Source organism: Cololabis saira, chromosome 3, assembly GCF_033807715.1.
Source record: "Cololabis saira isolate AMF1-May2022 chromosome 3, fColSai1.1, whole genome shotgun sequence".
In the NCBI taxonomy this organism is placed as follows: Eukaryota; Metazoa; Chordata; class Actinopteri; order Beloniformes; family Belonidae; genus Cololabis; species Cololabis saira.
Window position 1 is genome coordinate 19,605,026 of NC_084589.1, and position 24,347 is coordinate 19,629,372.

The following is a 24,347-nucleotide window of genomic DNA, read 5'->3' on the forward strand; positions in this document are numbered from 1 at the left end:
CCTATAATGAATCAATGTGTATTGGGTTACAAAAATTAGAAGTGATCACCGAAGACAAATTAAAGTGTAATATAAAAGTAAGTCTTCAAAAAGCATGGCACCATTACTTTGTATATGGAAAAATCTTTCCCGTTTTAATACGGTTTTGCTTTAAAAGAAAAAAAAATATTTTTCATTTCAAAAACTGACAAAAGTCTGTATTTAATATAATAAATTCATTGAAAGGGATCAAATCAATTTATAAACCCAATACTCCCCCCCAAACTGCAATGTTGGGAACCTTGTTTTATATGTTAACAAGACAGAAAGCAGTGAGTTGCATATTATATGTTATTCACAAGAGGACACAAAAAACTTATGAAATGTTGTAAATGTAACATTTCACCATTTCATGAAACATATGACCTCATTTTAAACATGATGGCAGAAACACATCTCAAAAAAGTTAGGACATGGACAACTCAAAACTGGAAAAGTTGTAGTACTAAAAATAAACTACTGAAGGAAAATCTGCAACTAATTTGGTTAATTGGCAACAGATCAGTGACAAGACAAGGGGTAAAAATAACACCTTAGAGAGGTAGAGTCTTTCAGAAGAAAAGATGGGCAGAGGTTCACCAGTCTGAGGATAACTAAGTCTAATTGTGAAACTGTTTCTGGAAAATTTGTCCTCAACATAAAACTGTAAATACCCGCGTGATCTTGTCATGGAAATCGCTGCATGGGTTTAGGAATACTTCCAGAACAAACCATCCAGAAATATATCATAAATTAATAAAATAGAGGAAAGATGAAACCATATGTGAACATGACCAAGAGACTCAGCCATCTCTGGGCCAAAGCTCATTTAAAAAGGACTACAAAGCTGTCCTGTGGTCAGACAAATCAAATTTCTTTTGTTTTTTGGGATTGTTTTTTTTTTTTTCTTTTTTAGGGAAACCATGGACAACGCATCGCAGAGCCAAGGAGGAGAGTGGCCATCCAGCTTGTTATCTGTGCATAGTTTACAAAGCCTGCATCTCTGATGGTATCAGTATTAGTGGCTTTAGAACGGGCAGCTTGTACTGGAATGTAAACATCAAAGCTGAAAAGAATATAGAGTTTTAAGAGCGGCATATCAATGCAATGTATTTTTCAGCAAGATGATGCTCAACTGCATATTGTATCAGTTACAAACACATAGCTTTATAGCATAAGAGTCTTGGTACTGAACTGACCTGCCCACAGTCCAGACATTTCAAAAGTTGGAGTCACTGTGAAATAAGAGGGGGAAAAAAAGTAAATAAATCAACAAGGAAGGCCCAGGGGCCTCATTTATAAAAGAGTGCGTAGGATTCATACTAAAAGTGTACGTGCGCTCAAAAGCCGAAAATGGCGTGCAAACAAAAAAATCCTGATTTATGAAACCGTGTGTACGCACACTTGCACGCAATGTTCGCTTTATAAATCACAGTCCACCTGGAAGGTTGCGCACGTGAATTCGCCTCATACCCCGCCCTCTACACGCCCACTTCATACCATGAATGGGCAATGCAAACTACTTGATGACTGTATTTGCATATAAATGAGCCTGCTGAGCATGCGCTCACGGAGACTGAGATCGACTGAGATGTTGTGGATGAGGTGGAGGCCAGGAAAACGACATTATTTGGTGGTCACAGTAGTGGCATCACTAACAAAAATAAAGCGAGTGAGTGGCAGCACGTCGTTGCAGCTGTAAACGCTGTGAGTGCCACGGACAGATCCTTCAGATTATGAAGCTCAAGAATGAGATCAAGTCCTATTTAGGCAGAAACAACTTTTCATTAACTGTATTAGGCCTTCAATCAATTTTTGACAGGTAAAAAGACCCATTTTAAGGGGAAAAATCAGATTCTGGCAGGCAATCACTTTTTGGCACGACACCGGCACGGCGTGTCCTGCACCGCGGCTGCAGCAGCAGTTCCAGACAGAAGAGTCTTGACTGACGCTGTGCTTCAAACACAGAGGGACACGATCAGCGCTTTTATATTATAAGTCTGACATGGGACGACATTAAAAGTATGACATGAATCTGGCTTCATTTCACCAGCTCACCGTCTGCGTCGCCAGTTCCCCATATCTTCAAAATGTTTGTGCACTAGGATCAAAGTTTGCATAAAGATACGCACATTTTCCCGTTAGTTTTTTTTTTTTAAATCCCAACCTTTGCGTAGAAGGTGGCGTGCGCATCTTTCAAGCCCTGTTTTGTGCGCACGCAAGCTTTATAAATGAGGCCCCAGGACAGTTGAGCTGCTTGAATCCTGTATCAGGCAAGAATGGAACAACGTTCATCTTCCTAAAAGTCCAACAGCCGGTCTCCACACATACAAGAACTGTTGTTAAAAGGAGAAGAGGAGATGCTCCACGGTTGCAAATATAATCCAGTCACATTGTTTTCGAGATGTGTTGCTACCATTAAATTGAAAACAAAAAAGGAAACGGAGAGTCTTCGCATCGTAAGTGTTTAATAGCTCAGCATTCATGAGTTATTCTTCTTGTTTACCAAAGCTAAGAGGGTAAAATTACAATTTTCTGAAGCACAACTAGAGTTAATATGGTGAGACTCAGTTGGCTGCTCCACAGTCCAACTGTGTTTCATGTTTAAAGTGCGAAAACCACACCAACCAGCTGGACTGCTGGCAGGTAGAAAATTGGGGAAAAAAGGAGCTGACCTATAGCTTACAGAAAACCACATAAAACCCCACGTTCAGACATAAATACATAGAGTTGTAAACATAACAGCAGCTGAGTGCTTAAAGCTTGCTCAGTCACATAAGCCATCAATACAAATGTGCATACTGTGTACATTTCCTGAAGATAGTAGTTCCTGCAAAAAGGAAAGATTATCAGGTTTGACATATTTACACTCATATTAGTCACAACTTTATAATTAAAATGATTTAAATCCCTTTAAAAATGAATAAATAATGAAAACCCTTTAGTTTAGTGCTGCATTTTTACAAAAGATTGTTATAAAATAAATACCTTACAGGAAATTGGATCAAGAAACAACTCCTGGCATTTACTGGAAAATCCAACAAGATCTTTGAAGATTTTTATTCTTAAAAATGTATATTTCAATAAATATCTTTCATTAATTGTGCTTCATGGAAACATGTTGTATTTCTAATGAAAAAATGTTCTAAAGCCTGTCAAGGATTATCTTTCGAGGTCTAACGACTCACAAGTAGAGGGAGTTAATTTACACAAACAGAATGGTCCCATCTGGGCTTATTAGCATACTACACTGCTAATGCTAACTTTTAATGGTGTGATCATCTCACACGCTCATTTTCACTGAATCTGTAATGCAAAATTAGCATATTCGAACAACATATTGTCTCTCACCAGCCCAGGGGCCCTGATGCACAGTGGTGTCTGATTTCATTTCTGTCTTAAGGTGAAGTTTCAACAATGAACAGTGGCTTGCTATTCATTTAGACACGCACACACACACACACACACACACGAATAGAAGATAATGTCAAAACATGTTCCCTCCAATGAGAGAGTAATTAAAGTAAATGATCAAATCATAACTTGTTTTTAAGCAATCAAATCAATGAGACCACTGGCATTTGCGGAGGTGTTTCCAGAGATATTGGTGGTAAACAACTGTTATTAGTATTCATGGTGGGTTTGTACAAATACATCTCTTTTTTTCCTAATCAATATGTCTTGTAGGATGAAAAATGTTTTTGACGAATACAAATGCTGTTCAATATTTTATTTATTTTATTTATAAACCCAAGCACATTACTTAATACTAATACTAATACTAATACTAATAATAATAATAATAATAATAATAATAATAATAATAATAATAATAATAATAATAATAATAAAATAATAATGATAAAAATAATAATAATTAGTCAGTTTCATTTTTTTTGGCACCTTTCTGCACCCAAGGTTACAGACATACCTCTCACATATTTATAGCACAGAAATGTGAAGGAAATAGTGATATATCTGTAATATCAAGCAATATATATATATATATATATATATATATATATATATATATATATATATATATATATATATATATATATATATATATATATATATATATATATATATATATATATATATACATATATATATATATAGTGTATATATAGAGTGTATATATATATATATATATATATATATATATATATATATATATATATATATATACACTCTATATATACACTCTATATATACAGTGTGTATATAGATAGATAGATAGATAGATAGATAGATAGATAGATAGATAGATAGATAGATAGATAGATAGATAGATAGATAGATAGATAGATAGATAGATAGATAGACAGACAGACAGACAGACAGACAGACAGACAGACAGACAGACAGACAGACAGACAGACAGACAGACAGACAGACAGACAGACAGACAGACAGACAGACAGACAGACAGACAGACAGACAGACAGACAGACAGACAGACAGACAGACAGACAGACAGACAGACAGACATATGTTTGATTATCAAAACAGAAACTGGCTTTCTGTTCAGCTCAGAAAGCGAGGACTTGGGCAGGTGATGGTGGGGAGAGGCGGAGAGGCGGAGAGCTGGTAGTCGGGGAACCACATATTTCACCTTCGTTCACCTGCTGACACGGCCTCTCAAAGAAACCTTTCATTAGACTCTCTGAGCAAGTAGCTTAGTCTGCCCAGTGCCGTCAATTTAGCTGTCATATTACACCGGCTCACTTTTTGCTCTTTCATCTTGGGGATTTTTCATTCGATGATTTTCATTCGGGAGGACTGCTAAAGAGGCGCATGTATGGGCAGCTCAGAGGCTGAACTATCTAATACATCCATTACGTGATTTAAGGTTTGCGTCGTTATCTGAATACCCCCAAGAATAAAAACGTGCCTGGTAAGGAAACACCTTGAAAGAGAATATTTCAGCACATCTTCAGTCAGAAAGGATATCTCTGCTTTACTTTTATTATCAAAGTATACTGTATCTAGTCCAGTGTTATAAATTGAACAACCAGGGAACTATTTTGGGACTGTTTCTTTATATCACAGTAGCTTCAAATTTGGCCATCATCTAAATTCTATAAAATTCATCCTACATTTACGTTTAACTATTGTTGTCAAGCGATTAAAAAAATTGAGATTAATTCATAAGGATCTGTAATTAATTAATCTAATTTTGAGCTATCATCATCAACTTGAAGTATCATTTTATGTTGCAACTACACGGAGCATATGTACGGGAGCTACGATGTAGCATTCATGCTATTGTTGTTTGTGTTGCGCTGTGTTTACATTAACACACTCAAGATGGCGCTGCAGGTTGTTTGTGCTGAGTTTCCCATCGTTTCGCAAATAAAGCATAACTAATGATGGTTGAAACGGATAACCACACAAACAAAGAAAATCAAGATTTATTTTCCATATTTTATATTTTGCAATGTTCTGGCTGTCACAATAATAGTTCTGAAGACCTTAGTTATCATGTTTCTCACCACAGCACCTCATTTTATGTGTGTGTTTATACAAGCTTTGTTTCAGCTTAGCAACCACTACTTTTAAGTACAGCCAAGCTTAGCTTATACCACCACTCTCTTTGCCCAAAACAAGGTAATGGAAATGTGCCCTAGCAACAAAAAAGCATTTACAAGCTTGAAAAATATGCTACTACCAAGTTCTGATCACACAAGGAGAACGACTTACGTTCCCTTTTTTGTCTGTTTTTGTGACTGTATTTAAAAATGGCACACAAAAATGATTTAAAAATATTAAAGAAATGTGTAATTTCTGATTGCCACCAGGTACTTTTCCGCAGTAACAGGAGTTGTGGGCAGGTGTGCCCAAACTTTTGCATGCCACTGAACAGGATCTCAATGGGGCCTTTCAGAAGGCAATAAATTAGTCTGCCAACACCTCTTCTCAATCATTAACTTTAAAGAAAAATAGTCAAGCCAGCTTATTTTTTTTCACATAGCTGCGCCGTTTGAGGAATGCTGAAAGCACACACACATGCGCACAAACACACACATGCAGAGGACCTAAAGTAAGACAGAGTTATACAGAAAGTGAGATGGAGAGCCTCTCAACGCTCTCACCTTAAAATAGAGCACATCAATAACATTCTGATGTTGATGTAAGACTTCAGAGGATTGGCCGGTTTCACTTTCCACAAAACAAGTTCAAACTAGCCTCCTGCTTCTAAGTGTTTTAGGCCACCCACAGATCACTCTTCATATCCTTGACATGTAAAGGGTGGTGTCAGCAACTTCTCATACCATCCTGCTCTGATGTCTCCCAGCTGATCTTAAGGGATTTTTTTTCTTTTTCATGTTCATGTCATACAAGCAAAACCATACATGTTTATATATATATATATATATATATTTGGGAAGGGCACCTGCGCACAAGCACCTCACAAGGTCGCCTTTATTAGCAAAGCTTTGCAGCCCGGCTCTGTTTTATATTTCCCTTAGCTTTTAAAGCTGACTTCAGGAATCTCTTTCAGAGAGCTGCCAACTGTGTCCAATTTGAACTCAAAATTCCTGAACAAAAATGACATGAGATACAGAGAAGATGATGGGAAAGGAGTTTAAGGCACATAGCAGACCTACCAATTTCACACACACACACACACACACACACACACACACACACACACACTCCTGAACTGTTTTCATTCAGACAGAGGAGACCTGACAGCCCAGAGACACCGTAAAACTCCACAGTCCCACTGTTTATGCAAATATCACAGCATCTTACTCTAGCAGGAATACTCTGCAGACAGCAGTTCATTAGAAAGTGGAAGGTGAAAACTGTGATCCAAGAGTAGAAACATGTGCAACAGACAAAACAGAAGTGCTTCACACTGGTAAGTAAAATGTTTTATGACATGAATTATTCTTATTTTCATTTTGCTCTGGAGTCCATTTCTGCTGTGATAATATTCTTAAAAAGGTTACAATACCTCACTGGGGAAAGGTGAGGCTGTAATAACTAAAACCACACTTTTTTTTAAAGCTGCCCTACAGACTTATGGTCTGCAAGTTAAAAAAAAGTACTATATTATAAAAAATATAAATCCACTATATAATAACAATAAATCAGAGACAGGTTTTTTAATGGAAATGCGAGAGAAAGGGATAACTTTAAGTGGGAGTGACGTAAAATGTCAGGAACAGGAAAATTCCAAATCATGGAAGTGACATCTTTATTTTGACATGTCAAAATAAATTGTTGCCAGTGAGATTGCATACTATTTAAGTGTGATGGGGACAAATAAAAATAAGTGGATGGTTTCGACAAACTTAACTCAGCTTCCTATAAGAATGAGATATGTTTATCACCTTACGTAGCAGTTGCATGTAATATGTTGACATTGAGTGGTGGTACTAAAGAAAAAAGTAACAGTAAACCTGATGAAAATATTTGAGGCAATACAGATTTATGGTTTAGGCAGTCTGACTGCATTTGTAAATAATAAATAAATAAATATGGAACTCTTTCTGCTCTCCACTGAATGTATGAATCTACAACATCATCATCACCTCAGGTAGGTGATGCTTAGCAACTTTGCAAGAACCAGAAGAATTTTGAAGTTCCTTTTAACCTCCACCAGAAGCCGCAGAAATAAGGTAAAAGGACGTTTACCTGTCCATCAGAAATGCAGTTCCAACCTGTCCGTTCCCTCAAGTGTAGCAGTCGAAAAAACATCAAATCAGCATAACTCTTGTTTTACTTCTTCAATTATCCACCCTTATTTGGCCGTAGCTATGTCAGAAACAGATTTTCTTTTTTTGACCCGTACCGTTTTTAGTGCTTTTTGCCACTGAGCTTATTCGCTAAGCCAGCACGATGTGCTGCCATTAGACCTGACAACTATGATAGCTCCACCTGGCCCTGCTTGTCTACAACACCAGTCATGCACACTGAGTATGCATGACAAAAGTAAAGATAACCACCACTGAAACAATAAAAAAAAAACTGTTAATTGACATAAAGGAACCAAAAATGTTTTTTCCTCGAACCAGGTGGGGTAATAGGGCACTTTTTTTTTTACAATGCCCCAGCCTTGACAGATGAAATGTGTTGTTCATGTTAATCTTTGAATACTTATTGAATTACTTACTGTATATTGAAAGGTCAATATGATTTTAATCAATGTAAATGAAAAAATGCTTCTTGAAATTATCACCTACTCCACTTTTTCAGCAGATTAAATAAAATTAGTAGACAAGCCACAGGAATTTTTGGTGCACAGTGCTTAGATAGTGACAGTAACTCTGCCCTGCTCTTTTTAGATGTTTCCCTGTTCCTGCACAGTTTAACCAAATGGATGGGTCATTAACAAACGTATTCAGACCTTAATGACAAGCTGATTCACGTAAATTGTGTCAGCTGTACTGGAGAATGGAAACATCTAAAGCATGCAGGGCAGCGGGCCTCGAGGACGGATGTGGAAGCCGGAGAAACCACTGGCAGTAGTAAATGTAAAAGGAAGGAAAAGTAAAAGGATTTGATTTGATCCTTCATGGCTCGTTATATTTCATTTGTCATTTGATTTTATGCTTCTCCAAGTGACTTTTGTTTCCAGATTTTGAAGGACTGCTTTCCAGTTTCAAAATGTGCATGTCATTTGGCAGTCGTGAACCACTGACTGACAAGTCACCATGCTCACTCATTCCTCTCATTCAAACAAGAATAATGGCAGGTTTCCAAGGGAAACATTTAGTGATGAGAGTCTAGAGACCATAAGACCATACACGGAGTCTACGGTAGCATCGGTCAGCTGTAATTATTCAGGTCAGTCTCATAATTTTCAGTCACCATGTGTTTGTTACTTAAGTATGTACGGTTCAGAAAACATCACCCAACACAGATTATCCGTTGCCGTCCTTTAAGTTGTGTGGGTAGGTAGGTGTATAAAAAATACAAATACAAATACAAAATAAAAAATAATTTTATTTTCAAATATGTTTTAATTGTTTAAAAAAAAAAAAAAATATATATATATATATATATATATATATATATATATATATATATATATATATATATATATATATATATATATATTTAAAAAAAAAAACTCTCATGGCTTTAAATGGCATTTGTTCATGCCCACATCACCAGCAGAAGACACTGGTCTACTCTGTCTCCTGCAGCTCTGTGATGCTGTTATTTCTCCAGTTCTGATAACAGAATGAATCCATCCACACCTGTTTGATCCAGATCGGGATTCTCAAGAAGAAGGATTTAGGCAAGCAGAAATATGAAAGTGGGAACACCTTCACTTAATATCACTTACAATTACATTAGATGTGCACTGCTGCCGGCAGGCGCTGCAAGCTCCCGCCACGGGAGTGAGCAGTGCTGCTCAAACGATCCATGCATTGAGTACAATTGGTATTTAAGTAAAACAGAGGAAAATGGCATGTAAAAGAGGAAAGAAGAAAAAGAAGAATATATGTTAACTCACAGACTCAGAAGAATGGCTTAAATAGAATTAAAAGTTTAATGGTAAAACCCTGCTGTCAAATAATTACAATAAGTCTACAGAACGGGAACAGTGTCTTCTGTAGTAGTTAAATAGTTAAACATCTTTTTATTTTTTTCCCTTTTTCCCCCCATTTTATCACCCAGTGCTCCTACCTAAGTGACAGTCCTGGGCATTGCTCCCTCTACCAACCCCGGGAGGGCCCTGCACTGAGCTCAGGTCTCCTTCTTATCCTGATGAGTGAGCAGGCTGCTTTTTTTCACCAGACAGGGTGGGGTTTCTCCGGCCGGACGTAGCGCGTGGAAGGATCACGTTATTCCGGCCAGAAACTCCCCACCCCATCTGGCGCCCCGGCTGGCCAGAGGGGGCATGTACAGAGCCCACAGCGTCCTCCTTACTCCAACTACTTTCTCCACCTACAGTAGCTTGTGCTAACTTCTCCTCGTAACTTGCTTGCTTCTGACTTTGTTGATTCCTCACAGTGCATACAAATTGGCTGCGACAGTGGTCAGGATTTGTTCCCCCAATACTTAAATAGATAGACAATAAACAATATAGCATGGATGTACAAGGATAAAAACATCATTTATAATATGGTGGCAGGCTTCAGCGGAAGCAGTACTGTACGTTCATTATTAGTTTATTTACTGCAATAACTGCTTATGTTAACTGAAAAATGTCCTTTAAAATAAAACTAATAATAATTACAAATTATGACCATGTTTTGTGTATTTATTGACATTCAGTGGTGCATTTGTAAATAAATTCAAACTACTTCAATTTCAGTTTTGTGAAATATCATCAAATTGGAGTCCAGTGTGTAAAAAGACAGCACTCATCTTCTGATATGCAAACGTGCAAGCTAAAGAGTGAAAGAAGCAAAAAAACATTTTTTAAATAAAAACTCCACACATTCATACAGACAGCTACGCGCACAGTTCGGCCACCCAAGATGAGAGAGTGAGATGGAAACTTTAACTGTGTTTATGACTTAACTGTGGATTATAGGGTAGACTGAGAAAGAGAGAGGGAGAAGGAGAAACGGTGGGGAGTGGGGGAGTTTGTTGCGGTTGCTCAGCTGTAAATAATTAAAGTGCGGGCCTCCCCTGCTCTCTTCGAACCCCTACCTCACCCCTGAAAACACAAGCACACACCCACATACACAGTAACCCCTATTATGTTTATTATGACTTCCCCACCTGATGTATAGTAGCTGTCACTTTTACAGAGAACAAGCACAATTGGCCTATCTTGTTAAAATGCAAGGTGTGTGTATCTGTGAGTGTGGTTCTCCGTGATAAGGGAGCTGGGGCTGGCGGAAACTATGGCACAGCTACTGACAAAGGCACCCGTTCTATAAGACACATCTGCATCTCGAATAAGAAAAATAGACTTCCAAATTTACATCCAATGTTTTTGTTTAGTTTTTTTTTATCCTGAAGGCTGCCGACATTGCAGGCAGGGTGACTGACACTTTGCCATATCGGAGGTCAGGAAACCTTTGTGCTCCTCAAAATCAATGACAGACTCTGCAACAAATATCATTTTGAAGCGTTTGAAACCACTGTGCATAAAAGTCAGCTGCGACCCATTTAGTTTGGAGGCTGGAGACTAGCTGCCAAGTCTTAAACAGCATGTCTTATTGGCAAAGCTAACACACAGCTGAAAGTCTTATAGATGAAAGACTTACAGGCTGTACAAGGCCTGAGGCTCATAAAAGCATTTATAGTGTGAACAAGGCTGGGAAGATTACTTTTGGAATGTAATCTACTACAGATAACAGATCACCTGCTTTAAAACTGTAATCAGAGAGGAATTTCGTTGGAAGTACTCGGTCTTGGAAAGTGAACAGAGACTGGTTTTCCAAGTTGTTGGAAGTGCAAGTGAACCAGCCGTTAAACTTGATCGATCTCCACATGGCAAACAGTGACATATTTCTGTTTAAAGGGCCTGGCTAAGGAAAACAGACACGATGCAGATGTAGTTCAATGGTTTAACTTAAAAGGAAAATGCTAATGTTGCATTTCTGAGAATAGCAGCGTTGGCTGGTAGGCACACCATAGACGTATCAGTTTTTATTAGTTGCTAAAGAGGCAAGAGTTCATAAGACCACATCCTGCACCTCACAGTCTTCATTCAAAGACACAAAATGAGAAACATAAGAAGAACTTGCAGCAGCGCCTGAATGTTGATATATGTGGTCTTGAATGTAGCTTTCTTAGGAAGTTTTTTTCCATTTCTTTGATGCAAAAAGAATCCCAACTCAAACCTAAGCGAGTACACACCTCTCCCACACACCTAGCAAACACACACATGAGAGCACACGCTCGCACACCGTTGGTGTTTCCATGGTAGTCTGCCAAGCAATGCGGGTCCAGAGCCAGAGCTTTACACTGCAAGAAGTTCAGGGTTCAGTGCATGTCACATTAGTGGTTGACTAGAGACATTAAAATGTGTTCTCTGCAGCCCATATCCTTCTAAACTCAAACAGGCCAAGGAGTCATGAACTCTAAATACTTTAAAGACTTAATGTTTTTTTTGTGTTTTTTTTAATGGAAAAACTTATTTTACTTGTGAGGTAACTTCAGTCTTGACTTCTGCCAGCTATACGTTCCACATTTTCTTTCTTCTTCTTCCCATTTTTTTCTATTCTGTGATATTTTACAACCAGTTGACCCTAAAGAGTAATACATACTGTATTTGAAGTTTAAAGTGAATTAATGAATCTTGCTGTTTCTGCCCCCCAAGTATAATTCACCAGCTGGTTTCACTTTCTCAGCCCTTCTCCTTTATTAACAGTCCCTAATGTCATCATTCAGCACATCTTTGCCTTCATCGAATAACACTGGTCTTTTGCTCCCATTGTGCAGTCACATCTGGATTACTAATCCTGTGTGTGTCAGTTTTCATCAGCTGTTTTCATCATGCCTCTCACAGGTGGAGACAGTAATAAAGAGAATAAGACATAGAGGATTATAAATTATAAGTGAAGGTTCAAATTATTGAGAAAGTGTAGAAAAAGACAATAGAATCCCGATTCTGCAGGTGCGCAGATGTGCCTCAGAAGCAAATTAGTACATCTCTAGGAAAGTTGGACTAACATATGTACCTGAAAACGAGCCGAAACAACTCAATATTTGTGTTTGGGCAAAGAATCCATACACTCCAGCTCCGCGTAGAACCCTCGTAACTCTCTTTAGTGCAGCCCTTGATCTGAGACGTAGATATATGGATTCATCACTTCAAAGCATTTTTTGAACTACCTGTAAACAATAACACGGGGCCCAGAAGAAAAACAGCAAAAAACCAAACGGAGCATAAACACAGATGAATATCATGAGAATTCACCACGTTTCCACAACATACAAGGATTGAAAAGTAAACTTAAGACCCCGAGGTATAAAAAAATCCGCCAGAACAGACAGCATGTTCAATAAAATTTTAAGCACATTGTAAATAAATGTAAGCAGTTGTAAAATATAGTGAAATCCTTGTAACAGGTTGTAAATTCAATAAATGGTGCATGGGCCAAATGCATGGTACAGTATTTAATTTCTCAGCTACAGGGGCTGATATCTGTCACCGTGACATCATGATGTAAAGGTTATGTAACCGATTATATAACACATGTATTTAATGCCAAAACATGTTGTTTTCCTTATTCCTAAATCAGCATTTTATTCCCTGATCTTAATAGGTGTTTAAATTAAAATAATTTAAAAAAAATACTGTGGAACAATAGTTTCTGACAAATTCAATTCTTCCGTGAGCTGCCTTCACATGAAATGATTGTAGGCAGGAATTACAATTAATTGAGTTTGCTGGCAAACACAAATGATGAAAACCAGCAAGCACTAGTTGGCATTCAGTTGTTATATTTGAAATTCCAAGGATGCAGGCCAATATGTTGCCGAGCCATCTGCGATATCAGACAAGTATGTGGCACCTGCTAAATATCTGGAGCAGTTGGGGACCCCACATCTGAGCTACAGGTAGTGAGAAGGCAAGGGATAGGGTGAGCTAAAGTACAAGGAAGGAAACCCATGAGGCAAGGGAGAGAGGTCGTACAACACTCCACGGACACACAACAACAAAGAAAAACGAGTAATATGGGAACAAGAAAAAAGTTTGAACTCGACAAGTAAACAGCTTGCACCTCTGTTATTTTTCCAATAAACAACTTCTGTTTCTGTCTTATTGTTTTGGTTGGGGGTCATTTCCCATGTCATCTCTGGTATGTGTTCTGTTGACAAAACATGGTTTGGTGAGCAGTTGGGTGACCAAGTCACTGACAGATCACGTTGTGTGTGACCTCCTTTGATCAGTCCCACGACCACAACAGCTTCAAGGCTTCAGATTAAAAGACAGTGAGTCATGTAGTCTGAAAGCAAACGGATGTGCTGGAGCACTTTGTTGGTTAGTCAAGCAATAAAGCTTACAGGTAGGTGAGTTGTGTTCCGAAGGATTCATATTAACATATTATCCTGTTGACTGTTGAATTAAGTATTTAAACAATATTATGAAATCGACAGAAAACACTTCTGATGCACTAATTGACTTAATTTTTTAATAGATCAATAATTGTCCAATTGGCACGAGGGTCATATGGTTTCAATATGTCTGACCCCAAATAAGAAGCCTAAATGTGGACTAGGAATGGGCGATATTTTACCGTTCACGATAAACCGTCAAAGAAATTCCCCACGGTAAGAATTTGTCATCTCGCGGTAAAAACAATAAATTCCCGTTGATGACGTTTTTGTGTAAAGCTGATTTATGGTTCTGCGTTAAATCCACGCAGAAAGGAAGGAAGGAAGGAAGGAAGGAAGGAAGGAAGGAAGGAAGGAAGGAAGGAAGGAAGGAAGGAAGGAAGGAAGGAAGGAAGGAAGGAAGGAAGGAAGGAAGAAAAGAGGAAGGAAGGAAGGAAGGAAGGAAGGAAGGAAGGAAGGAAGGAAGGAAGGAAGGAAGGAAGGAAGGAAGGAAGGAAGGAAGGAAGGAAGGAAGGAAGGAAGGAAGAAAGAAAGAAAGAAAGAAAGAAAGAAAGAAAGAAAGAAAGAAAGAAAGAAAGAAAGAAAGAAAGAAAGAAAGAAAGAAAGAAAGAAAGAAAGAAAGAAAGAAAGAAAGAAAGAAAGAAAGAAAGAAAGAAAGAAGGATCAATTCAATGTAATTGGTGTAGTTTAGTAGTATTTAGTATCTTTTAGAGCAGTGATTTGGCTGCAAAGACTGAATGTGGTTATAGATTTATAGTTACAAAGATGGAGTTGAATTGGTATTTTTTTATCGTTATTTTTATCGTTATCGGGAGAAATGCCAGAAATTATCGTGATACATTTTTTAGTCCATACCGCCCATCCCTAATGTGGACCAAATATTTGGGGCCCATAGGGGATCGACTGAACTAAATAGTTATGATCTAAGAAAGGGGTAAATTATGTGGGTGCTATAGTGTCAGTCACATATACCTCACCTTAGAACATAGACCAGTTGAGCCCCACCAAAAAGCTAGAGAGATCCCACTCAAAGTCCATATGGGCAAACACGTCAGGGCCCCAGGATCCTGTGGACAGACCCATGTGGGACCCATTTTGCAGCACATTTATAGATCATATGGAGCTCACATATAAATGATGTCTGGGGGAGAAGATATTGCTCCTTAAAGAAGCATAACCTTTGTAGGTATTTGGTCTTATATGCTGTAAAAAGAGAGAAAGGCTTAAGCAATTGCTTAAAAGAGAAAAAGAGAGAAAAGAGGGGAAGGGCACGGTGGAAAGAGAGTGTTCGGGGGCATGTTCTCACAGCTTCATCTTCATTACTTTGCAGTGATAAAGAGAAATGGGAAAAGAGCATGACCCAGTGGTCGGAGCTGGCACAGAGAAGCCAACCATGTCAAATGAATGACCTTTCAGTGACCTCTCAGATCAACCTGGTCAGTTTTTTCTCTTTCTTGCTGTCAACCCACTCACCGCCTATTTCAAGCTCCTGCTGTCTCTTATCTTGCCTTCTCATTTTTACTACCTATCTCTCCTTGGTCTCCTTCCCCCTCCATCTCTAGCAATCCCATCCACATAGAGTAACTACCCACACACCGTTCCCTCATTCATGCTGTTCAATAAGTCTAACATTGGCATTATCATTAGGTTTTTCATTTCGTTTACACAATAACCCTCTTGCCTTTCTTCCTCTCTGTCAGCCACAACAGCTGTGATTATAATATCCATCTCCTGAACATTTTTATGCAGGAAATTATCAATTTCATTTCTATCCCTTAATTTCACTCTCAGTTGCTACAATCTTTCTTCATCAGTAACAAAGTAACTGCTGTGTTCCTACTCACCAAAAGAAAAAAAGAGTTCTTCAGACTGTGCTGAACACACCAAGTAGTAATTGTCATCATTAAAAACATCAATGTTTTATTGGAATGAAATTTTTACAAATCAGACAAATACTTGGGAAGAATGCAATAACCAACAACCACACAATAACTAACATACTATCCATCCAGACTATATTCTCTCTATCACCGTGCTTGTTTTTGGCAATTGTTAACTGCATTACCTCCACGAGGGCATTCATGCACGCCTGTTTGTTTACAGGCTGACCTTCTGGAAATCTAGCACTTACATGCATTGATGGATAAAGGACGATTACGAGGACGAAAGAAAGTCATATCACTCTGACGGTCAGACATATTTATCAGATTTGTACTTCAGAGAGGAGGACTGGAATAAATTAGAAGACAAGGCACAGATAATGAAGGCAGTTAACATATAAGAGGATTCTGCTGGTGTTCCTGTGCTGCCAAATGAGGAGGAAAAGTTTAACTTCGAAATGAATCAGTTTTGGTAGGCATTCATATTGTAGAGATACTATTTTGCCTCCTCTACATCAACTTGAGGTAAAGACAAGGCCAGCTGAACTGAGATGTCAACTCTCAGAGGTGAGTAAAGAGGTGAGTAAAGCTACTTGGTGAATATACTTTCACCAGATTTTTGTAATTTGGAAACATGAAGACATGAGTCATTTTATCTGGTTATCCATGTTACAACACAGTTTGCTGTCCTGGTTACGTGGTTTGTGTACAACAACGTTGTAACATTGACCACGTTACACAGTCTGAGTCAATATTTCTGTTTGATATAAAGATCCCCTCCTTATAAAAAATCCACAGTTCAGGGTTTCTCAAACAGTTGTGAAGCCTGTGAAATCTTTAGTTGTTTTTGATGGTGAAAAGAGACAGTTCTATACCCCCAGTGCCAGGAGAGCTTTACGTAGCTCTCTATCGGAATTCCCTCTGTTTCTTCAAACTTCAACCACTTTGACCACTGTCTACTGTACGGGTACGGGGTACAAGGTACTTCACCCCATAACCTCTCGAAGACAAAGGAAGGAGGCACTTTGACATTGTACTTAATGTTCTCACTCTTGTTGGACAATGTTCGTGAGTGTTTTTCTTAGTTAATAATTCAGAGCAAATGAAAAAAATGTCATGTGGACTCAATGAAACACGCTATATCAAAATGTCCTGTGTTGCGAAGATGTGGTCAAAGTTAAACAAAATGAATCACTCTAACTTTCTGTGCTACCTCTCACCATGTCTGGCCATAACAAAACCTCTTTCTACAAAGCCATTACCTCTGCTACAGCTATACCCTTATCTCCCAAATGGGTCTCATACACAGACACACAATCATCATATACATCAGTGGCACCTGGCTGGACAAACACACACAAAGTACACGACCCACACACACGCCTTCATTGGCACTGGATTTGATCTCTTTACTGCTGTCCATTTGTGGTGAAAAATGCAACACTTTAAAAGAAAGAGGGGAGGTGGGGGGACTTTTTTTTGCTGATGAAAAGAAAGGCTTGTGTTGCAGCAATCTGTCAAAGCAGGCAAAGGTTCAACCGTGGGTCAGTCTACTGGGGGATTTTTTTTTTTCACTGTTTTCCTTCTCAACCTAAATAGTCAAACAGTGGGACATGAGGAGAGGAATGAAGTCATACACTCAGGTGAAAAAAGAGAGCATATTTCATATTTAAGCAACTCGGTGTACATCATACATATACATAATTATCCAGCAGCAGTAAATGAAGAACAACACTTTAAAAATAATCGTCTGTGCTCATTTTCTTCTCGTTATCCTGTCACTTTCTACCACTGTGTCCTCTTTACTGAATCCTGCTATCTGTCCCAGTCCTCCTGTTTCAAATCAACAAACTGAAAATAACCACAGGCACTGAGGAAGAAAGGGAGGGAATTGTGAGAAGGGGGTACAGAGAGGTAATGAGATGGAGAATGAAAGGTGTGTGTATGCATGTGTGTGTGCGGGGGGTGTTTAGGAGAGCGAATGAAGGAAGGACACGAGACAGAAAAGGGCACTCCTTGGTCCAATGGGGTTTGGGGTTAAAAAGTCACCGGCATCACGGCAGACGCAGACCTCAGAGCCCATTCTTTCTGCTATCGGTCCTCTCTTTTCAAACAAGGATATAGTGTGAGATAAAAATGTGGTTCATGCTTACAGGGTGGCAGTGTTTTGCTTATATGGTCTGAATAAAGGACTGCCATCTAACACTGAAAAATCCTTTTAATATTCACTTTGTGCGTCAATTGGGCTTCTAATCTTCCCATGGGCTGTGATGATTTACTTTTATTCATTTCAGCAAGACAGAGTTACGACTTCAAGAACAATACCTGCTGGACTGTATGGAAACAATATCGTTCATAAAATACTTCCTTTACTGCAGGTTTGAATGACTGATACTGGTTTCAAAGGTCAATTCTTACAAAAAGAAATGCATTAGCCATGATTTTAAAATGATCATGCCAACCCAAAAGATACCGCTAAGATGTTGCTTAGCAACCACCAAGTGTCTGGCCACTGATCAAGGACTTTGCATTACTAAAAAGAACTATCTTGCTCACTTGCCCTTTCTTATTGCTCCATAATATTTTATTTAGTTTTGTTTACAAAAAAAAACATGTCAAGTTGTGTTGACCATTTGAACAACCAGAATAAATTATTGTCATTGCAATGCATCAGCAATGTATAATATAATTTAGTGTATGACAAAAAAGAAATCCTTCATTGTGTTCAAAACTGAACTCTTGGGATAAGTTGAGCTTTGAAGAACATCTCCCAATAAGCAAAAACAGTCAAAGAGGAGTTGGTGCAGCTTTAAAACATTACCAGAGGGAAAACACATAGGGAACAATATCCCATTTCACCTATCGATTCTCACCATGTAACATCTGACGACGCCGAACTCCCATAAAAAAATAATCCGCAGGAAAATGAGAGACGAGTGTGCCAAGCATCGGGAAAATGATTACATTTCTCTCTGCACTGTTTGTCAGAGAAAATAAGTCAGGGATGGGAATGGAATATTTAGGAGTTGTAAGTAACTTGCCAAGAGATCACACGAAAGCAAAACAGCAGAGGGGAGAAATCACAGAGCACCGTTCAGAAAAAAAAAACAAAATGTGAGTGGAAAAAACAACAAGATACAGTTTAGAAACAGACAAGTGTGTAGTTACAAAAAAAGTACTGAGATGAGAAGATAATACTGGCACTGATACATAGGGCACAGGAATATGAAGAGTATTAAGATGGAGATGAGGAGAGAAACTGGCATGAGAGAAGGAGTGTTGCTTGTTTGTGTATTTTCCCTTATTGAGATCATTTTACAGCTGTTTTATCTCCCACAATATTGGCCAACAGTTAAAAAAAAATGTTTCTTGTGAGAACAGGCAATCAAGTTTATAAGATATTAACTATTTCAGTCAGGTTCTTGCAGAAAATTGTATTCCACCCCGTGTGGAGCCACATGGAAGTATTTCGAACACTGCTCATTTTTCCTTTTGCTATAAATTCAAAGAACACCCAAGAAGTTACAGCAGGATTCTTTTACAGCAACGTTTCCCTGTTATAATTACCCCCAGCTGCAGCCGGATCTGCCTGCTGGTATACCAAGGACCTGTGTCCTAAAAGTCTTCTTACTGACAGATTATCATCTAAATCAAGAGCCCCTTTCACACAGAGATTCCGCAATATTGGTGTAAAGAAGTCCTGCCAATACGCCGCCTTTGTTGATTCACACAGAACCATACAACGCCGGCATAACACCGCTCCCGTCTGTAAATTCACACAGCATGCCGGCGTTCCGCAATCAGAGGCGTGACGACAGCGTCAGCGTCTAGTGGCATGCCGGCATGCCGGCTGTGTCATTCACACAGACCCCGTTTCGGCTCTGTGACTACCTCCGCTGCCGGCTTATTGGTGGGGCCACTTGGCCCCCCCATTCCGCCTCCGTGACTTTCACACAGAACAGCGAGGCGGCTTAAAGGCGCAACGTTCCCGCCTCGAACTGGCTGTGTGAAAGGGGCTAAGGTCTGCTATTGCAGACTCACAAGGTAAAGGTGAAGCAGACATAATAGGTCTTGCATCAATAGTCTATGATTGTAAAAGCTTCATATCATCAAGTGGATCACTACACCATATGTTATGTGACACCTAAAATATATCACTGGATAGATCACTGTTTAGCTGAGATGATGTTATTCAGTAATTGGCTGCAGGTTTACCAGACTGGTTTCCAACACTTTACATAGCAGATTGTAACATCAGTGCTTCAGTTGAAAAGAAAGGAGTCTCATAAGTATGCAGACAGAACTGACCACATGATAACCTGCAGGTCAACAGAGCCTAGCAGCCCAGTTGACTGAGCTACAGGTAGTCAAACACAGTGCAGCATGCACATCAACCCACTGGCTAGTAATCACTCAGCTTGGAAGGGTCTCAGGCAAAGGTCGTTCAACTGGACGACCTCCCTGCTGCAAGAAGTAGAATCTAATGAGCCAGAGGCAATCCAGCTGGCATCCTCCAGTTACTGGAGAGCAGTGTTCAACCAGGGTGAAGATAGCTGCTTCAGGCATCTTTGCTAAGCTCTGCCCCCCAAACCCTTCCAAGCCAACCCAGAACCGGTTGCAGCAGGTTTCCACAGTTACAGCACAATACGAATGATTATGCTTGTTAGGTCTTTATTCACAGCTTAGAAGGGAAGCTCACTGAAGATTTGAAATCATTTGACTCCATAGACTTAAATTGTCAATCAAGACCACAGCCCTAATTATGCATGTGTCTTTATACCGATTTAAAGACAGTTGCATATGGGCAATATAACAGGTACATGAAAATTAACCCCCTGTCATCAGTACTCGAGTTGAAGGGGGATGAGGGGGGATGGCATCCCCCCTGAAATAAAAACGGTCCAAATCATCCCCCCTGTAAAACTGCCATCCCCCCTTTCCATCCCTTATGTCATTTCATCAATGAATGAGGTTTTACTGCTATTTCAACATTTAGAGTCATCACCAGAAAAATAACACCAGAAAAATAACTTATTTGACCATTTTCAGCTGTTTCAAGTAAATTTTCACTTGAAATTAGTAGAAAAATCTGCCAGTGGAACAAGATTTATCTTCTCATTACAAGCAAAAAAAATATTGTTCCCCTGGCAGATTTTTCTACTTATTTCAAGTGAAAATCTACTTGAAACAGGTGAAAATTGTTGTTTTTTTCCAGTGATGAGTCTTGTTTTAAGTGTAATAAGATTTTTTACTAAAATGAGACATTTTAACTAGAAATAGGACAAATATTCTTATTTTGAGTTTTTGCCGTGAACCATTTTACTGTGAAGGACAGAATCATATTGATAATTTCAGAAAAGTGTTTTTTATTGTTATGTTTTGATGTATTTGATGTAAGCCCAGTGGATATTTAAGGCTTACAGAAAGCTGCATTTAACTGCTGCTATGTCATTCCTGCAGTATTTCTGCAGGTGTTTTGGTCAGTGCTATTATTTGTAATATATTATATTATTTGTAATCAGCACAAATTATCTGTCCCCATATGATAAAATCCACCATCCCCCCTGATTTTTTTTTACAACTCGAGTACTGCCTGTCATAGATGTGTACTGTAAGTATAGAGACCAAAACCCTTTTTTTTTTGTTCATAAATCAGGCTGTAAATATGTTTATTTCTGCTGCAAAGTTACAGTTTAACATGGGAGGTCAGTGGAGAGTGACTCACTTTTGGAGGCAGTCCCGAGTATTCAGTCGAGGAACCACTGGTTGCCAAGAACGGTTTGCTGCAGTTTTCTTTTTTCCTTTTCCAGGATTGTGTCACATTAGCAATCCAGATGTACCACCCTGATCCGAACACATATATGTATTCAGGTTTTCCCTGAATTACAAAAAAGAGAGAGAGGAGATAGTCTTTATTGTAAGATTTGCAGACTGTAAGATTTGCAGACTGTTATTTTGACTGAGATTTGTTCTGTTGAATTCCTCCAATTGGTTGCTGAGTGCTGTAGCAGGGGGATAGTCACGGTAGAGCTGTTTTGTATGAATAACATTTCATGTGCAATAATCTGTAGCTTCCTTGTCACAAATTTCCTCTGTCAGGCCGACTGACAACAACAGAAAGATGCATAAAACTGTTATTTGCATTTTCTTCTCCTTTCTGACACTCACTGTTTTCTTTTTGACAGGAGTGAGGAGTTTGTTCTGTCAGGAATTGCATTTATAGACCACATCCACTCAGAAGTGTCTTGGGCTCATTACTTCAGCGGGAAGTTTGCCATTCACTGTGCAAAATGACGTGGTCCGTTTGACATGAGAAGCTTGTTTTTATCTGAAAATGAATGTGCTGAAGTTGGAATGTCTCTCTGAGTTGACTTGTGTGGAAAGCAGAACTGCATGAACACTGGAGCCAACTCAAGCAGAGAGTGATGTGGAAACTCGAGGCCTGCATTGCCATATATCACAAATTATGTAGGAAACACATTTCAGCCAGGAGTTAAACTTCTGATATAAAAATAGAAGTCTTCTGAAGGATTTTTAACCTTTTTCTATCTTTGGGGGGAAATGTCATACGAATTATTATTATTGGAAAGAGTATTTTCATAAATCCTCTAACATGCCTGGAGGGGATCTTTAAGTGACAGTCTCTGGCATCTGAATTTAATTAAACTTAAGTTTTATGAGTTTTATTCAGTTGATTTTCTTTTTTCTTCCTCCCTACACTCTCCAGCTACTCTGGTTTTGTCAAGTCTGTCAGCAGATCGATTAGATGTACGCTTGCTTCTGTAAAAATCACTATTATCAAAGAATCAAACAATACAGCTGATACTAATAACCCCACATCAAACTGTAAGGTTTTAGAAATGTTAAAAAAAATAAGATAAATAAGGGAGGAGAATTGAAAAACAAAAAACAGATGGAGAGGAAGGAGAGCAGCATTTATAGAGGGCTGTTATGCCTGGGATATACTTGCAGTTCACAACGCGTACACGTACGCATCATGGCCGCCACGCGTATCCTGCGTTCATTTGACGCGTTGACATGCACGTTCTCAAAAAGACACTGAACGTGTACGCGACCTGCAGTTCTCGCTGTGGCGGTTACTGCCGGTACGACGCGCTCACCTCGCGTCCTACGCGAGCGACGTTGGGGTTGGTGGTGCACTCGAACGGACGTGAACGGATGTGAACGGACATGAACGGACGCGAACGCAAGCACCAACAGCAAGTATATCCTAGGCTTTAGAGGGCTGTGAGGGATGTCTTCTTGCTAAAACATAAGATGCATTAACAAGCAGAAAACCACCTCTAATTGTCCAAAGAGCTGTTTCATTGACACGTTCAAACTGTTAATCAAACCAAACACTATCATTGTACAAGTAATCTCTTTTCTCATATGCGTTAACCAAACCCCAATGCATACCATACCAAAGGTGCTGCATGTTAAACATGTTCCGCACACCCACTAACAAAGGCTGCATATCTGTACAATTTACAGAATTTGATTGATAACTGCGCAAATGCTGAACAAATTGGCAAATTAATGCTCTATGTTCCCTCCGACAATGGACATGTCTTGGAAAAAAATTAATTGTTTCCAAAAAGACATCTTTCATAGGGCTGTTCCAATTTACAGGATACTGTGACATCATAAAACACAGATTAAAGAAGAATAATCCACCTTGTTGATGTAAATCTCTGCCCAACATCACATCATTAAGCATGTGCTATGCACAAATTTAAGTGAAAATTAGATTGCCACACTGTTCAGACTACAAGACCCTCTGCTTGCCAAGGTGCATCTTTGATTTGGAGCAACCACTGACCACTCATCGATTTGTGTCCAAGAGTTTGCAAGCTCAGCGGCTGGCAAATGGGCCTTAAAATCACATAGTGTAAAAGTGGCACCACACTGTGATTTAGAGTCCTTAATGATAATTCAAGAACTCATTATCATCTCAAAGCTATTGAAAGTAAGTGATACAAAGTCTGTTTCCTTGTCAATGCAACAAACAATGATGAGCAAAATATGTATTCAAGTCTACTTTATCTTAGTATATGTATTCTTCTAAAAACGTCCTTTTTCTCATCTATTATCAGCTCCTGTCAGTCACAGAAACAGACTGGACCTCCTTTTGTAGACAGAGAATCGGTTTCAGCTCATGATAAATGTAATATCAATAGAAAGAGACAAAGAGAAATGCACATGCGCGTGGCTATGGAGTTTTATCTTAATCACAAATACGAGTGCCAAATTCACTGTGTGACACAGAACAACTGTGCTCATGTTAATCTGAGCATCTGTGTACAACAGCCATTTTACCCAATTAACAGTCAAAGATGGAAAAAAGTAATTACAAAGCTAAGTGGGAGACTGGAAGTCAAGCTGAGACACATAACGTAAATACACACATGCATGCATAGAAGCACTTACATCTGCCCTTAACTGAAAATCTTACTTGCTTGTAAG

At 38.8% G+C, this 24,347-nt stretch overlaps 1 long non-coding RNA gene across 2 annotated transcripts in view; it reads right to left on the minus strand.

Moving 5' to 3' along the window:
• Positions 1-24,347, minus strand: part of LOC133440935 (uncharacterized) — a 108,630-nt gene that overhangs the window by 53,328 nt on the left and 30,955 nt on the right. The window contains exon 3 of one of the 2 annotated variants that reach the window (XR_009782379.1): positions 21,607-21,759. The exons of the other annotated variant lie outside the window; for it this stretch is intronic. This is a non-coding gene — a long non-coding RNA (uncharacterized LOC133440935). The remainder of the gene's footprint in view (positions 1-21,606; positions 21,760-24,347) is intronic. 2 annotated transcript variants of the gene reach the window in all.